The sequence below is a fragment of the Ochotona princeps genome, chromosome X (assembly GCF_030435755.1).
Source record: "Ochotona princeps isolate mOchPri1 chromosome X, mOchPri1.hap1, whole genome shotgun sequence".
Taxonomy (NCBI): domain Eukaryota; kingdom Metazoa; phylum Chordata; class Mammalia; order Lagomorpha; family Ochotonidae; genus Ochotona; species Ochotona princeps.
The window spans coordinates 31,357,387-31,370,119 of NC_080865.1; the positions used below are offsets into that span (position 1 = coordinate 31,357,387).

The 12,733-nt window shown below is 46.5% G+C and overlaps 1 pseudogene; it reads right to left on the minus strand.

The window, feature by feature from the left end:
- Positions 1-2,537: 2,537 nt before the first annotated feature.
- LOC131478558 (MORC family CW-type zinc finger protein 4-like) lies at positions 2,538-10,560 on the minus strand (annotated as a pseudogene).
- Positions 10,561-12,733: the final 2,173 nt, after the last annotated feature.

Here is a 12,733-nt window from a genome sequence, read left to right on the forward strand (position 1 = left end):
CCTGCTTCACCCCAGCTTCAAGTTGACAGACAGACAGCCAGGCACAGTCTGTCACCCCAATCAGCTTATGCACATGCTGGTGGTTGTAATTGCTGGTTTAGTTCTGTCTCCAGCCCTGTCTTCTACTCAAACCAATGGGTGTTGCCTGACCTGCGCTCCAGCCTGGTTTCTGCACTTGCTGGGGAGCTAAGGTTTGCTCAGACCTGCCCAGTCTACCCCCTTCCAAAACCAACCCACACATTAGCCTACAGTTGGAGCTACCTTGCCCAGCTAGACCGACCCACTGGCCTGGACCCTGTACTCACCAGCAAGAGCTATGACCCACTACATGAGCTTCCCATGTTCCCCCACTTGGCCCACTCCCAGACCCAGATCTCATGCATGCCAGTGGGTGCTATGCCCTTGCTAAACTTAGCCTGCCGCTCCATTTTGGCCTTGTATGAGCTGATGAATGTTGGGGCCCAGCCCGCCCCACACCCTGTTTTAGGATGCACATTTGGGTACTGCAGCTTGGACCTGCCCAGACCATTCTCTGTCCCTGTACCTGTGAGTGTTGGTAGGTTCCATGGTCACACCTAGTTCAGTCCATCACTGCCCAAACTCTTTTTTTTTTTTAAGACTGTATGTTTTATTATTTCTGATACTATGAAGTCTTATCTCTCACCCCATACCAGCCCAAAGAATAGGCAGGTCTAATTCTAGGGGACATCCGAAACATCTCCCTACAAGGCCAGAATTTAATCGCATATACAAGGGCACTTTGGAAATCTACACTAATCCATCACTTCTAACAAACACTTTTTTCATAACCCATACTTTCATGCATTTGTATTGTTCTTCCAGAGGTAATGTGAAATTGAACATAAACTATAATATCACCGTGTAATTTCACAAGTCTCTCAGAGGATATCCAAATTTGCTTGCTCTTTAAAAAAAACTATTTATTTTTACAACATAAGAATACCAACTTTGTTATAGAAAATTTGAAAAGGATAGGAAGATAGGAAGAAGAAAAAAAAACCAAGCACAGTCCTACAACCTAAAGAACCACTGCCATTAACAGTGTGGTCATGCCTCTTCCTTAAAACCTAGTTTAGGTCCCACTTCTGCTGTGACTTCTTCCTTGAACATCCTCCCTTGTATTTTCTTCTGCCCCTCCCCCCAGATCTTCCATATCAGGTTTTTACCACTCACTTGCACATATCATATACTCCTACATATAGTTAAGCAACTTGGTATATGTCTCGTATCTCCAACTAGATGATTACATCCTTGCAATCTGAAACCGTGACTTTTATTTCTTAACTTATCCCAGAACACTTAGTACACTGGACCCAGCATTTGCCAACTGTTTTAAGAACATGAACTATCTTAGAAAGGATATGAAACAGGCCAAGTATCTGGGTCTTCAAAATTAAACCTTCCATGTCACCTAGCTTTATGACTTTCTTTTCTGTTCCTAGACTCTTTAAAGTGTATTTAAACATCTTTCTCCACACCAAAACTGAGTAAGAAGCAAATTGATTAAGAGCCAGGATGTTTTCAAAGATTCTTTACATAAGGCATACAAGTGGTAGAGACAGAAAGAGGCAAGGGGGAAGGAGAAGAACAAGAAGAGAAGGTAGAAGATTGAAATAAGAGGGTAGGAGAGAGAGAGCGAGAGCGAGCGAGAGAGAGAGAGAGAGAGAGAGAGAGAGAAAGGGAGAGAGAAAAGGAGAGAGAGAAAGTCCGGGGCTCAGTCCAGTATGTGATTTGCCTCCAGCACCGTGTACAGGATCCCATCTACTTGTTCTGAGTCATACCCGATCTCACGAAGCTCCAAGTGAGGGAGGACAGAAATAAGGAGATAGCTGACGTGGATACGTAGCCGCGTAAGCTTTGCCAAAGCCCTGTATGATGGAGTGAAGGGCAGGAGAAGAGATGACATGAAGTCATTAGCCAACAGAATACAATGGAGCCCCTTCAAAATGGGCCTACACTTCTCAACAATTAGGTTTCCATTAGCTAGAGAGAAAGAAGAATGCACAGTGCCACCAGGCACAGGGAAAGCTGGCTCAGGTTTTCTAAAAAGTAATTACTCGGGCCCGGCAGCGTGGCCTAGAGGCTAAAGTCCTCGCCTTGAAAGCCCCGGGATCCCATATGGGCGCCGGTTCTAATCCCGACAGCTCCACTTCCCATCCAGCTCCCTGCTTGTGGCCTGGGAAAGCAGTCAAGGACGGCCCAAAGCTTTGGAACCCTGCACCCGCGTGGGAGACCCGGAAGAGGTTCCTGGTCCCGGCATCGGATTGGCGCGTACCGGCCCGTTGCGGCTCACTTGGGGAGTGAAACATCGGATGGAAGATCTTCCCCTCTGTCTCTCCTCCTCTCTGTATTTCCGGCTTTCCAATAATAATAATAATAATAATAATAATAATAATAATAAAGTAATTACTCAATCCTTGGTGGCCTGTGAATTAAGGCTTTGCTTTTCCCCTTGTCTAAGGCCACTAACTGTGGCCCCTGAGGAATGCTCCCCATTAGCACTCACAAGCTGATAACTAAACCCTAGGAATTAACCTTTCTAGGTCATCTCCCTCTTGGCTCCGGTAGGAGACCTGAGCCTTCTGCAACACTTCCAGATGTGTCTCTGTCTCCTTCAGTTTCTCTTTTAATTCTTGCTTTTCCTCTTTGGTTCTCTCCAGTTCAGCTTTTAGAATCTGGAACTCAGCTTGACGATAACCCATGTGTTTCTTGCTCCAGTACAAGCCTTCTGACTCCTGGGTACTGTACGTCACCAATTCATGTTGAACTTTCTTGAATTCAGAATGCCAGTGATTTCTCTACTGTTCCAGCTCCTCCACCTTTTGCTGGAACAAATTCCTTTCAGCCAAAACACGTTCCAATTTTTCTGTGGTTCTCTTCAATTCTTCCAGCTCTCTTTGGTTCTTTGTCTTTGGTGTACTACAACGTCTGCTCTCCTCATAGCCTCTTCCTTTCTCCCTAGTGGCTGAGCAGGAATTGTGGCAGAAGCCAAAGAATAAGGCATTAAGTTCCAGGATTCACCTGCTTTTATTCTCTCAGCCAGCTCCTCTCTGTTAAAAGGGATTAACTGAATGGGAGCCCCTGAATCTTTGACACCTTTTGCAACACCTACAACAGCTACAAAAGGTCCCTTGTTCACTTCTTCTTTGTTTACGCTTGTGCTACTTCGGTTTGATTCTTCTGCTACCAATTTGGGCATCTGATCTTCTGATTCTTCAGGAAGCAGGGACCCCTGGTGCTGGTCTTGGGTCCCTGGAGATAGACTGGAAGCATCCCTACTTGGACCTGTATTCTTGCTTGCCTCTGGGTATTCTGGGTAAAGGCACGGTGGTGTGCTTCTCTCAGAACTGGATTTGTCAAGGCTGTTCTCGCCTTCTGGGTAGCCAACAGATGCCTCTGCCCTCAGGTAAGAGCCAGACATGGAATAATCTAGAGGAGCTGTTGTCATCTCATTCTGGAGTCTTCTTCGTTTCTCCACAGGCTCCTCACCTAGGATCCATTTGTACTTACTGGAAAACGTAAGAGCACTGGAATCCAGAGGCTTCAGTTGAAGAGAAGGTGATCTGCTTTCTAGAGACCGAAGTAGGCTAGGACTATGAATTATTTCACATCCAACTGTCTTGTCTTTCAATCCAGCCACATCTTGAATAGGAGGTATCTTTGGTGGATCACCGAATGCCTGATGGTCTACATCCTCCACAGGCATCTTCTTCTCAACAGTTTGATCTTGTTTCTTAGCTTTGCTCAAGCACAGCTCTTCATCAATGAATTCTTGTTCCTCTGGAACAGAGCACCTCCTGTACTTTGGGTGGGAATTATAGTAACAAAACCATCTGGCAGGTAGTATAGATGGATCCACCTTGCCAGGAAGCTTCCTCCATTAAGGCATTCATCACACTGCACCCAAGTCTGGTCAGGAATCTTCGGTATTGGTCTAGCTAGGTATGAGGTCTCAAAATTTTCTTGAGATGCCTTTTCCTTCCAATAAGCATTGAGCTTCTGACTGCCCCAACTCTTGAACTAAGCAGCAGGACTTGTATTTCCACAGGGTTAGGCCCACATATCCCCCACAGAATCCATTCGCAGGACCTGGTTCTCTTGCGTGCTGGTTAGTGTCATGACCCTACCTAACATGGCCCATTTCCTGTTCTGACATTCAGTCAGGTACTAAGATCTAGTCCTGCCAAACAAGTACCCAGCCATAGCATGCATATTGACTGGCATGGGGTGGTCATCAATGTTTCATGCTAACAAGCCCAACCCAGGACTCCCATGTGGGCTGGTGCAATGGTTTGACCCCTACAGATCTTCCAGCTTCTCCCCTTCAAACCACCAGGTCTCAGTTCCCTTGCTTAACTGCAAGTATGATGGCCCTGTCATTGGGTGTCCGTCAGGATTAATTCCTCACCTACACACACGTACAGTGATCTTATCCATGGATGTCCCTAGGCAATAATCCCACACCCCAAGATCCCAGAGCTTACCACCGGGCGACCAGCAGACAAAGCTCAATGCTGTTAGTGTTCTGGCCACTAGCAAGCCCAAGATTCACCCACCACTTGGCAGTGGTGGACTGCGAGCAAGGTTCTCCAGCAGGAAGGCTGGCCTGTCATGGATTCTCCCAGATACAGCCACATGGCTGGTAGATCCAGACATTTGCACTTCTGCCCAGACTTACATGGACTCCACCTGATTGAGTTTTTAACTCAGAACCCAAGCTTATGCATGCTATTTTGGGGCATGAGGTACTTCAATGCAAATAAATCTGCTTCTACAACAGGACCTCAGTCAAGAGAGCAGCTAGTAATTCAACCACAACACTACCAGGTGGCAGGCATTGTTCCAAGCACCCTCATGTGTAGAGGGGATTTTAAGCCAGTCATAGGAAAATGTGAAATAATAACTGTGTACAAAATTGAAATCTTGGGACTATCATTGTTGCACAATGACTTAAACCTCCAACAGCTATACTGCATCTAATAGAAGCATTGATTGAATCCTGGATGATGTATTTCCAAACCAGCTCCCTGATAATAAGCCTTGGAAAGCAGTGAAAGATGGCCCAGGTGCATGGGATCCCTGTACCCATGTAAGAGATCCAGATGGAGTTTCAGGCTCATTCCAGCCATTTTAGGAGTGAGTCAGTAGATGGAAGAGATCTCTCCCTTTTCTTCTCCCTTTCTCTATGTCACTCAACTTTCAAATAAATAATAAATCTTTTTGAAAATTTGAAGTCCAAGGCTGGCACTGTGGTGTAAGGAAGTAAATCTGCTGCCTGTGACACCATCACTTCGTATGGGAGCTTGTTTGAGTCCTTGCTGCCCCACTTCAGATCCAGCTCCTCATTAATGTGCCTGGGACAGCAGTGGAGGATGGCCTAAATCATTGGGCTGTTGCACAAATGTTGAAGACCTGGAAGAAGCTCCTGCCTCCTGGCTTCTGATCAACCCCAGCTTCTGCTGTTGTGGCACACATTCTCTCTCTCCATAGCTTTCCATCCCATCTCTCTGTAACTACATCTTTCTTTTTTTTAAGATTTATTTATTTTTATTGGAAAGTCAAATATACAGAGAGGAGAAGACACAGAGAGAAAGATCTTCCACCCGATGATTCACTCCCCAAGTGACCACAATGGCCAGTGCTATGCCGATCTGAAACCAGTAGCCAGGAGCTTCTTCTAGGTCTCACACTTAGATACAGGGTCCCAAAGCTTTGGGCCGTCCTCGACTGCTTTCCCAGGCCACAAGCAGGGAGCAGGATGGAAAGGGGAGCTTCTGGGATTGGAACCAGCACCCATATGGGATCCCAGCGCGTTCAAGGTGAGGACTTTAGCCACCGGGCCCTAACTACATCTTTAAAATAAGCAAATAAATGTTTTTAAAAAATATATTGAAATCTACACAATATTTTTATAATACATGTTTTCCAATGAACTTTTTAAAAATCCATTTGAGGAGAAAGAGACAGAAACAAAGACAAAAAACAAGAGGACTCATCCACTGACTCACTCCCAAAATGCCTACAATAGCCCCATGTGATGGGCAAGAGACAGGAATCCAATCCATGACTCTCACATGGATGACAGGGACCCAACTACTAGATCAGCTGCTAATGTCTCCCAAGATATGCACCAGCAGGAAGCTGGAGTTATGAGTGGAGCTGGTCATTGAACTCAAGCACTCTGATATAAGGCACAAGCATGTCAATCAGCCTCCCAACTGATAGATCAAAAGCCTCACCCATGGTGAACATTTTGTAAATCACTTACATAGTGTATTTTCCTCCTCTTTTAATTTGTAGTAGGAAATGGAAGCACAAAAAGGTGAAATAAGCTTTCTGAGGCCACATAGCTAGTACATGGTAAAACCAGGAACCATTTCTAGACAGACTGCTCCAGAGTTCATGTCAATATCCCACACAAGGCCAGCTCAGGCCTCACATATACCTGTCCAGGGCTTAAAAACCTTTCTGATTATTGTGAAGTCCAAATATCCCTGCCAGTCAGTTCTTACTTCTTTTAAATAAGTTAGAAAATGGCCATGAAGCAAGAGTTAACAGGAACAGTACTGCCACAAGGATTTAAAGACAGTTCTGCACCTATTTGAGCTTGCTCTCGTGGAGAACCTAAACTATCTAACTCGAATGTAGATAACTTGCTCATCTGTCCCCCACCCCCATATGAGACTCTGACATTGAAGTAACACTATTACCTTTCTAGCAAAATATGGCTACCAGGTATATAAGGAGAATGCATGGTTAGTCTGCCAGGGAGTTAATTATTTAGTGCTTGTAGAGACTAACCTCAGAGAGGATAAGGTCCTATAGCAGATTCCTAATCCTATAACCTTAAGACTGCTTCAGCATTTCTCAGATAAGGTTACAGAGAATGAGCAAAGCTTCTGTATCAGGTTCTTAAGAGCAAGCTGGAACAGAGCATTCTCCTTTAGAATAGAAGCTGGAACAGATGTTGATCAGTTTTTTTTTTTCAAAAAAAAAAAAAGAAAGTCATTTCTAGGACCCCTGTGTTAGGGTTGTTAAGCCCATTGTTCCAAAATAGGCAGGCACTAGACATGCTAGTAGAAGTTCCAGAAGATGTCCGTGCCATACTCCAAGGATGATTTTTAAGTCAATCAAACTACGGTCCCATGGGTCTGGCTTGTGCTCCCCCACACATCCTGAACCGCCTTCCTATTGGAAGCCCTCCCAACTGCCACCCATAGTCCACTGTGGCCCAGTGAATGGGGCCTCATCCCAGTAAGGCCATGGCGATGCACCTGTGCCTGCCTGGGACAGCACTAAATATAATCATCTGCAGCAGTTTTTAACCCCTGGCACAGAACCCTGGGCAGCACAGACAGGGGCATATCTCTGGGCAAAGTCAAGGGGCCATGTGCTGTTAGCATCAGTAACAGCCAGAGACAGCAGAGATCCTGAAGTCCCATCATGAGCCTGAATAAATAGGACATTTGAGCATGATCTGTTCATACATGTCTCCAACATGGGGCAGCAAATAATGCACAGAGACCAGAAACCTCCCAGGATGGGCTTTCATGTCATTTTTTGAGGAAGAAACCTGGTGGTTTGGAGGGGAAAGACTGGAAGATCTGTAGGGGTCAGACCAATGCACCAGCCCACATGGGAGTCCTGGGTTGGGCTTGTTAGCATGGAACATGGCTGACTACCACACGCTAGTGCACATGAAGCTGTGGTTGGTGGCCTGTCTGGCAGGGCTAGATACGAGTACCTGACAATGAGTGTAAGATCAGGGAATGGGTCACATCAGACTAGGCCATGACACCAACTAGCAAGAAGGAGAACCAGGTCATGGGGATGGATTCTGTGGGGGACAAGTGGGCCCAACCCTATGGAACTACAAGTCCTGCTGGTTAGCTTGAGAATTGGGATGGTGATGGGCTGAGCTAGGTGTGATCATGTACCTCACCAATGCTCCCTGTTGCTGGGACTGGGTCAACTGGGGCAGGTCCAGGCTGCAGCACCCGCATGAGCACCCTAAAACAGGGTGTGGGGCAGGCCAGGCCACACCAACTCATACAAAGACAGCGATGGATGGGGCAGGCTAAGCTGAGCAAGGGCCTAGCAACCACTGGCATGCATGAGATCTGAATCTGGGAGTGGGCCAAGTGGGGGGAACCTGGGAAACTCCTCTAGTGGATCACAGCTTCTGCTGATGAGCATGTTGGGAAGGCTGGGCAAGGTAGCTGCATCCGTCAGCAAGTGTGTGAGTTGGTTTTGGAAGGGGCGGACCAGGCAGGGCCTGGCAAACCAAAGCCCACTGGCAAGTGCAAAAACCAGTATGGAGTGCAGGTCGTACTGGGCTAGGCTGCCATACCTATGGGCTTGCATGAACCAGGGATGAGAACAGACTGAGCAGGGCCAGGTTCCAGTACCTGTCAGTGAGAGCTGGGACTTGGGGCTAGATGGGCGAGGCCAGGCTGCATCTTCCAAAGGTAAGGGCCAAGACAGGGGAGGGGCTATGCCAAGCTGAGTCAGAGCTACTACCACTGGCACATGTGTGATGTGTGGCTGGGAACAGGTCTGGTTGGGGAGCTAAGAGGCTGGGTTGTGGATCCCACTGATGAGCACGGGGACAGAGTGGGGCTGCAGTTTGGTCTGGACATGGCTGCAGTCTCCCTCAGTACAAGTATGTACTGGGTCTGGGATATGCTATACTGGGCTAGACTCCAGCACCAACTGGTGTTCATGAAAGCCAGAGTGGGTGTAGGATGGGCTGGGCTAGGCATCTGCCCCTGCTGAGCCATATGTGAGCTGTGTGTGGGTGTGGACTAGGTTTGGCTGGGCTGTAACACCCAAAAATAAGAACCAGAATAGGTTGAAGGCCAGCAAGGAAAGGCCACTGCTCCTGCTAGGACAGGAGGTGGACTAAGTAGAGCTGGCCCATGGACTCACCAGTGTGCATGAGATCTGGCATTAGGAGAGGCTCCCTAGCTTGGGAAACTCCTCTGTCGGGACACAGTCCCTACAGATGAGTTCAAGAACCAATAAAGGGAGCACACCCATACCAAGCCAGGTTATAGTACCCACAGGCTTACCTTTGGCTCAGCTCGGTGCCGGGACAGGCTGGGCCAGTTCACATCACCCACTGGCAAATCTGAGAGCCAGAATGGTGTGTGGGTCATGCCAGATCAGGCCAAAATTTTATCCAGTTCGCATTAGGACCAGGACCATGGACTGGCTGGGGTGGGCTAGGTTGTAGTCCCCACCAGCGTGAACTACAACTGAGGATGGGATGGGCCCAGCCAGGCTACAGCACCCACTGGCAAATGCTGAAGTGAGGCAAGCCATGCCAGACTGGGCCACAGTGTCCAACCAGCACACGTGAGACCAACGGGGAGAGTGGGAGAACCCGGTAGGGAGGCTACAGCAAGCTCCGCTGCTGGGCCATTATTCCCACTGGTGAGCATGAGAGCTGGGATTGGGGCAGACCAGGCTGGACATGGCTACAACACCTGTTGGCCTGCATATAAGCTGGATCGGAGACAAGCCAGGCTGGGCAGACTGTTCCAACTGGTGCATGCATACACCAGAGTAAGTGTGGGTTGGTTGGGCTTTGCCACAGCATCAGATAGCAGATGCTGGCACTGGGGTCTAATTCTGTCAAGCTCAGAGCTGCAGGACTACCTGTAGAATGCATGATCTGGGAGTGAGAGTGGACCCATTAGCGAAACAGTGGATACCTTCCTCTTGGGTTGCCACTCTGGCTGGTGAACATGAGAACCAGGACTGGGACAGAAATGACTAGACAGAGAGTGGCACCTGCCAGCACATGTGTGGGCTGAATAGCAGGGCTGGTTGGGTTGAACTAAGCTTCAATGCCCATTGACACATGCGAGAGCTGAATGGCATGTGGGACAGACTGGACCAGTCTGCTGTACATACTGGCGAGCACAGGAACCAGGGCAGGAGGTGGACCTGGTGGGGTTTTTTTTGGGTCACTCCTACTACATTACAACTCCCACTAGTTTGTGTGGGTACCAAGTGTGTGGTGGGCAGAATTAGACTGGACTGCAACACTCATTAGTTTATGTAGAAGACAGGGCTGGAGACAACTAACCCAGCAATTGCAACTAACGGTGTGCACAAAGGCGGATTTGGGCGACGGACTATGCCAGATCCTGTGTTGGCAAGCACACACAAGAATCAGGTCTGGGATCACCTCAGAAGAAGTTTCTTTGGTGATTCCCCCAACTGAAATGCTTTTACTCAGAATTCCAAACATGGAGAGAATTGCAGGTTCCATGGTCTGAGTTTGGAATGCATTTGTCAAAGTTGGGCCTCCTCAGTGGCTTAGACAGAGCAGTGGACAGCATATCCAGTTGCACATGGAGGATATGGCAGTACACTGGAGCCTGCAGAGGACACCTGGTACCATAACAGAGGACAAAGAGGACAGAACAAATTGATCAACTACCCCAGCCAAGAGCTGGCAGTGAATACCTGGGCAAACAGAGACTCTCTAAGTTGCATTATATCAGCCAGTGGTTTCTGGAGAGACTTCATCGTGATTGGAGTGGCAAGATCGGCAACAATACAGAACTGTTGAACCATCAAAACCACTTGAGCAGGACCCTCGAAGTATGCCCCACATCGGGAACCATGGGATGGTTGGAAAGCTGGGTGTGGCTTTTTCCCTTATCTCTGCCCTTCTCCCAAGTACAGAAATGAAAGGGACGATAATATAGGAAAAACAGTGGTCTCATCCTCTTTCTTCTAGCCCTTGACCCTTTGCACCCTAATCAAATATGTATATTGGTTACTCATTACTATGTCAATTAATTCCATAATGATGTAAATTTTTGCTGATGGTATGTTGGAGCTTTCAATTGACTGGGATGATACTCTGCTGGCTCTGTCTTCAGACCAGAGAGGGTATACCTAAGAAGCCGTTGAACTTGACGGGACAATAAGATACTGGACTCTATGTTTGGTATACGCTTGCAATGGGGAAATCTCAACTGAACTTGAGCTGTGGTTATGCAACAAGGTGGAGGAATCCACCATGGTGGGAGGGTTTGGGGAGGGGTGGGGAGAACCCAAGTATCTATGTAACTGTGTCACATAATACAATGTAATTACTGAAGTTAAATAATAAATAATTTTTAAAAAAAACTAATCAGAAATAAAATTTATACAACAAAAAAATTTTTAGAAAATAAAAAAGCTGTATTTTCCATTGCTTGAATCAGGCCAGACAACTCCAGTTGGACTTTCTGGCCCAGCACTGAGTCATGAAAATTTTGACCACTGTGTCTCCTTGACCCAATATCTCCAACACACTTAGTGCTTATCTTTGGACCATGGATGTGTCTTTTAATCTCTGGTTCATTCTGTCTCTAACAAGCCATCCAGCTCCAGATGGTCATGAGACAAGGCTTCCAGCCTATCCCATTGGATACTGAGATCAACCTCCGAACAATATAGGACAAGCTTTTCAAATACCATCAAATACCATAAGACAGATAAGCAAGATAGGAAGATCAATAACCAGCTCTACATCCACCTGCCAGCTTGAAATAAATATACAAGATGGACTTTAATCCATGCTACCCCCATTACTTCTCTTGAGGGTACAATGTTAAGATAGCTAGGCAGACATTAGACTGAGTGTGTAAGAAGAGCCAAAGAAAATATGAATTTTTGTGGATGGATGAGGGATCTTGGTGGCTTGGAGATGGAGCCTTTGGGTTGCTAATGCTTTCCAGCTGGTGATCAGGCAGCTCTTCCCTCCTTGGTTCAAAGGCTGTAAGAGAAGGTGATTGACAGGGCTAAGAGGATGAACAGAGCCAGATAAGGTAAAGGAAAGATACCCCAGAGCTTTGAAGGACAAAGTGAGGGGGCAGAAAGAAGAGGTGAGAATTCAGTTGAGGGAGGGAGCCACGCTTTCCCCAGATGAGAACATGGCATCCACCAGGGAACACTGGTTCCTAGGTAGATCTGACCCTGTCTCCCTCTCATAAGCCTGTAAACTTATCTTGATTATAGCACTGACTCCAAATACATCCTGCATAACAGAGGTTCTGTGTGTGGGTAACTTTTATTTTGACATGATTCAAACTTACAGAAAAGATGCAAGAACAGGATGCGACCCTTTATTTCCCTTCAGCCCTTGCCTCATACCCCTCCTACCAACTCACTGCCGTCTCATGTGCTTTACCCTTTCACTCTGTATTTGAATTGCAGGTCCCGAGACACTAAGTTACATACATGAGAAGCATTTACTTACTCCTAAATATTTCAATGCATGCTTCCTACAAACAAGGACATCCTTTAACATTTACATAAGCAAAATATCAGGGATACAGATTCTTTTCTAATTTCCAGACTATATACAAATGTCACCAATTGTCACAATATTTTGGTTTAATCTTATGCTCCTCTATGATTATTTAATCACACAGCTAGTACATGAAAACAGCCTCTGGATAAATCATTACAAATAAGGGCAAGGGAGTTCTTTCTGAACCTCACACTTAATCTAGGTTCCCTTTAACCAAAAAGAATTATAATGCAAATAATAGTAGCATGGAGTCTCTGCCACTTACCATTTGTGTGATTTTAAGCAAGTTCCTTAAACTTTCTGTGTTTCTGTCATCTGTAAAATTATGGTGATAATAATATAATTATAGATATTAAATTAATTCATCCCAATAAAGCACTAAGAACAGCACCTGCA